We start from the raw sequence: 6,000 nt of genomic DNA on the forward strand, positions 1-6,000 counted from the left end.
CAGAGGAACTTCTTGTCCTCAGGCCAGGGCTCTGGGCCCAGCTTCCCGGTCCCTCCCTCTCCACTCCCGGGTGAAGTCAGGCCAAGGCTGGGTGAAGAGTTTACAGGGTGTGGGCATTCTGCACTGGAACAAGGAGTCCTCTTTTTGTTGTTGTCATTTCCAGACAGATAGGAAGTAAAAATAGTAAACATTCCTCGGCTCTGACCACAGCTGAGGAAGACGTGGAACCTCACACATACGGAGGCCCTGCCTTTGCAGCAGGTAGGAAATGTGAGGTTCAGGTCTACTTGACAAATCCCGAGCTCTGTGGGACCAGGCTGCCCCACCCCCACCCACGGCCTGGATGTGACCGGGTGCAACCCCACTGTTTCAGCTCTCCCAGTCCACGCCAACGGTGGCCTTCCCCTGCCTGTGCAAAGGCATGCTCCTCTCAGGTCATAAAACCCACTGTCCCTCGGAGTTAGAGCAGTCAAGGACAGTTAAGTGACTGTCCTTCAAAGATAAACCCTCCCCTGCCCCTGCTGTGGCAGAGTTGGGGATGGGGGCACCGGTCTCTAGGATGCAGACATGAAAAGCTTCCTCAGGGGCTAGAGAGATGGCTCAGAAGTTAAGAGCACTGGTTACTCTTCCAGGGGTCCTGAGTTCAATGCTCAGAGTTCAATTCCCAGATGGTGACTCACAACCATCTGTAATGAGGTCTGGTGCCCTCTTCTGGCCTGCAGACAGAACACACTTTAACACCTCCACTCCACTTACTGAGGTAGGGGAAGAGGAGGAATAAAAGCAGGCACAGGGCTGCCCTCTCTGAGTGTGGAAGACAACGGAATCCCTTCTCTAGGAGACCTCTGGGCTCTGCAGAACCTTCTCTGTGGTTCTCCCTGGACATCTTTTATTTCCATGCAGGTCAGTAATCTGGGATGCCATCTAAAACCAGCGTCCCTCCAGCTTCTTCCTTTTGAGAACCCCACTGCTCTTCCAGGGGGCCCCCTAAGAGCCTGAAAAGATACCGCAGTGGCAGGCTCACCAATGCTCTGCGGAAGTCGTGGGAAACGCCCACGGGGCCCAGAGACCCTTCTCCAGGCACAGGCCCATGGGAGTGCAGCCGCAAAGCCCTTGGGAGTAGACCTTTCTGCACGACTTTGACCTTTCCGTCCTTGCTTCTCTGCAGCTGTGATAAAATGCAGACTGAACTAACTTATAAAAGAAAGTGTTAACCCGGTGTCACAGGGTTAGAGTCCATGACCACCGTGATAAGGAGCAGGGCAGCAGGCAGGCAGGCATAGTGTCGGAGCAACGGCTGAGAGCCTGAGACACAACTAACCGACCACAAGGCAGAGCAAGAGAGGGCTGCCAGGGAATGGCACCAGTCTTTGAAAGCCTCGAAGCCTGCCTCACTGGCATGCCTCTTCCAACAAAGCCAGCCCTCCTAATCTGTCTCAAATGGTTTCAGCATCTGGAGACCAAGTAGTCGAACATGGGAACATAGGGGGTCATTCTCATTCCATTCCCCACACTCCTTCCAGTATCCATTTCTGTTTCTGTGTTTTGTTTTATTTTGAGACAGGGTCTCACTATGCAGTCTTGGCTGGCCTGAAACTCTCTATGTAGACCAGACTGATCTTGAACTTCCAGAGACTGGCCTGCCTCTGCCTCTCAAGCTCTGAGATTAAAGGTACGGGCCACCACACTGCTTTCCCTCCCTCCCTCCCTCCCTTCCTCCCATCCTCCCTCCCTCCCTTTCTTCCTTCTTCCTTTTCTTTTAATTACATTTGTGTTTATTTGGTGAGAGATGTGCACCATGGTGACCATGTGGACCTCCAAGGACAATTTGGAGGTGTCAGTTCTTATAGTGAGAAGTTTTATTCTTTTTACTCTTTGGCCTTTTGTGGGGCCCCACCTAGCCCCCAAGTAAATCACACATGGAGATTTATTCTTAGTTATGAATGTCCAGTCTTAGCTTGGCTTCTTGCTAGCCAGCTTTTCCTTTCTTAAATTATCCCGACTACCTTCTGCCTCTGGGCTTTTTCCTTTTCTTCTCTGTATCTTACTTTCACTCTTCCTCTGTGGTTGGGTGTCTGGGTGACTGGTTGTCTGGGTGTCTTGGTGACTGGATGACTGGGTGTCTGGGTGTCTAGGTGTCTAGGTGTCTGGGTGACTGGGGGCCTGGGTGTCTAGGTGTCTGGGTGTCTGGGTGCCTTGGTGTCTGGGTGTCTGGGTGGCTCGGTGTCTGGGTGTCTGGGTGACTGGATGACTGGGTGTCTGAGTGTCTGGGTGTCTGGGTGACTGGGTGTCTGGGTGACTGGGTGACTGGGTGTCTGGGTGTCTGGGTGTCTGGGTGTCTGGGTGACTGGGTGTCTGGGTGACTGGGTGTCTGGGTGACTGGATGACTGGGTGTCTGGGTGTCTGGGTGTCTGGGTGACTGGGTGTCTGGGTGTCTGGGTGACTGGATGACTGGATGACTGGGTGGCTCGGTGTCTGGGTGACTGGGTGTCTGGGTGACTGGGTGACTGGGTGTCTGGGTGTCTGGGTGACTGGGTGTCTGGGTGTCTGGGTGACTGGATGACTGGATGACTGGGTGTCTGGGTGACTGGGTGTCTGTGTGGCTGGGTGTCTGGGTGGCTGGATGACTGGGTGTCTGGGTGTCTGGCCCCGGATGTCCTCTTCCCCTTGTTCCCTTGCTGCTCTATTTATACTCCCTGCCTGCCAGCCCCGCCTAGCCTTTCTCCTGCCTCACTATTATCTGTTCAGCTCTTTGTTAGACCATCAGGAGTTTTAGACAGGCAAAGAATCATAGCTTCACAGAATTAAACAAATGCAGAATAAACAAGTCACACGCCTTAAAATAATGTTCTCCAACAAGTTCTCTCCTTCTGTGTTGTGGGTCATGAGGAACAAACTCAGGTCATCAGCCTTGGAAGCTGAAATTTTTAGCTGCTAAGCCTTCTGGCTGCACATCTCCCTTTTATGTGTGCATGTGTACATATGTGCTTGTGTGTGTGCATGTGTACATATGTGCTTGTGTGTGTGTGTGTTCACGTGTATGCAGATGTGCATGACTCCATAGGCCAACCTTGGGTCTCTTATGAAAGATTAATTTCTACCTTGCTGTTTTTTTCTTTTTTTGAGACAGGGTTTCTCTGTGTAGCCCTGGCTGTCCTGGAACTTGTTCTGTAGACCAAGCTGGCCTCAACTCTACCTTGTTTTTTGGGATAGCGTCTTCAATGGGACCCGGACTCGCCAGTCAGGTTAAGCTCATTGGCAAGCAAGCCCCAGGAGACTCCACCTCCACCTCCCAGTCCTGTTATTATAATGCATGCCACCTTGCTTTTTTTTTTTTTTTTTTTTTTTTGTATTCTGGAGATCAAACTCGAGTTCTCCCGCATGCTGACTGAGCTGCTTCCCCAGGCTCCCACCACGTGCTTTGTCTCTTACTGGCCAGTGAGCCCCAGTGACCCATCCCCTCAGCACTGGGATTACAAATACGTTACCCACCGAGCTTTTTCACATGGGTTCAGGTGGCCGGGCTTGGTCCTCGAGTTTGTGTGGAAAGTCCTTTATGAGCTAAGCTGTCTCCCAGCTCTCCTCTTCACATCCTTGACAGCCGAGGTCCCCAAGTGCTGTGGTGCTGACCAATGAATGGAATCCTCATTAGGGAAAACAAAACAACAACAAAAAGAACGGACTCAGAGGAGAAGGCCATGTGTGAGCAGGGCAGAGGCGGAGTCACACAGCCCTGAAGGGACATCCCGGCTACCAGAAACTAGAAGAGGCAAGGAAGCTTCTCTCCTGGGTTCCTCATGGGGACTGTGACCCTACTGAGGGCTTGGCTTCAGAACTGTGGTCTTCAGAATAATAAGCCCGTTTCTGTTGGGTTAACGCTTCTTGCCCTCGGTGCTTTGGTCGGACCACTCTAGGACTCCACACAGCCATAGAGACATTGTGCTCTCTTCCTCACTTCAATCGCTCCTTCTGGGGGAGCAGGCTGTTGTGTCACGGGCCACCTGAGCAGTTCCGGGAGAGGACAGGAAGGGACTGTGAGTTCCTGCCATGGCCAGCACAGGCTTGACACCGTGAGTAGCTGTCTCAGAAGAAAGTCCTCCAGTCCTAGAGAAGCTTTCAGGGGACTAAAACCCGAGCCGACATTTCCACCACCGCCTGATGTTCACTGAGCCGGAGCATCCTGGAAGCCATTGTCCTGGCTGACAGAAAACATGAAATGATACAGGATTAAGACTGCATTTACTCTTTTGTTGTTGCTTGTTGTATGTGAGACAGGGTCTCACTGTAGCTCTGGTTGGCCTGGAACTCTTGCTGTGTAGACCAGGCTGGCCATGAACTCACAGAGATCCACCTGTCTCTGCTTCCCAAGTGCATGTCTGGCTTTAATGGTGATGTGTTAATATGTTACCAATCTGTGACATAGATATGGAATCTTGACTGTGACACTGGGACCTCAAGTCCAAGCTTTGTATCTCTTAGACAGCTCAGGGTCCAGACCCACTCCCTCCAGGCTGGTTTTCAGCATTGGATCCCACAGCTATAGTAGTGGGTGGCCTGCCTGGTCATTCACCAGTGTGCACCTTCTGATATGTGTACCTCACAGGCTTTCGGGTTTAAAAACTTGGCCCTCAACAGGCAGTGGTGGCGCATGCCTTTAATTCCAGCACCTGGGAGGTAGAGACAGGTGGATCTTAGTGAATTCAAGGCCAGCATGGTCCACAAAGCAAGTTCCAAGACAGCCAGGAATGTTACACAAAGAAACCCTGTCTCAGAAAACAAAACAAGACAAAAAACTAACAAAAAATTATGTGCATGGGCATTTTGCCTACATGTACAGTTGCTCCACATATATGTGCAATGCCCCCTATTGCCAGAAGAGGGCAGCAGATCCCCTAGGATCAAAGTTACAGACGCTTTGTAGGCAACATGGTGGTGAGAACTGATCCCATGTCCTCTGGTCCTCTAGGAGAGCAGCCAGTGTTCATAATGGCTGAGCCGTGTCTCCATCACCCCTTAAGTTGTTTCTTGTTTAGTCAGGACAACTAGAAAAGTAACTATATAGATTTTCTAGGCCAGATGCTATCTTGGAGGATAGGCAATGTGTTCATGGCCAAGGTCCATCATGGCCATACATCTATCTAACTCTATCGGTAGATAGAGTTTGGCAAGAAGATTGCATTGGCTTTTGTGGAGGTAGGAAGAAAAACACTAAGGCATTAACAGAAGATGCTGTGGTCACGTGACCTCGGTGAGGCAGGAAGAAAACCAAGCTGGAACTAGCACGCAGACACCCCACTTCTGGTCTTAAAGTTGTGCTTCCTGAACTACACAGAGGATGGTGCATAGTACCAGAGTCCCTTCAGACACCTCCAGGCTGCTGGGATACTGCTCTTTAGGTAATGGTTTCTTTACCGAAAGATAGGGCTCAAAATACTGAACTCCTGTTTCTGCTTTGCCAACTTGTCTAAATAACTCCCTTGGAGATGTCTAGAACTTCTTCCAAGGCTCACTTCAAGCAGGCTAGGACCTACTGCTACCCAAATCCTGACTCCCTTTGTGGCACAGCGGTCAGATGAGAATTGGTGACCTCCGGAAATCCTTCAGGTAGCTCCTCCCAAGGTGGGATTGCACAAATTGCAAATAAACAAGGCGGGAGCCTCATGAATGTGACTCAGCAGTGAGTGACTCCTCTAGTGTCTGTAGCGGCCCTGAAGGTCAGAGTGCCTGGTGGACACTGACGGTCCACGAAAGCGAGGCTCAGGAATGAGCCCCAGGTCACATGGCCAGCAGCAGCGAGTAGAGGAGCTGGGACCCCAGTGTAGCCTGTCTCCTGTGGTGGGATAATCTTTGTACACTGCGAAGATGTGTCATTGCCAAGGCGCTTCTTACTGGCTTAATAAAAGGCTGAATGGCCAATAGCTAGGCAGGAGAGGGTAGGCAGGACTCCCAGGCAGAGAGAGAAATAGGAGATGAATCTAGGCACAGGTAGAGACACCGGCG

This window comes from Mesocricetus auratus, unplaced genomic scaffold (genome assembly GCF_017639785.1).
Source record: "Mesocricetus auratus isolate SY011 unplaced genomic scaffold, BCM_Maur_2.0 Super-Scaffold_15014, whole genome shotgun sequence".
NCBI lineage: Eukaryota > Metazoa > Chordata > Mammalia > Rodentia > Cricetidae > Mesocricetus > Mesocricetus auratus.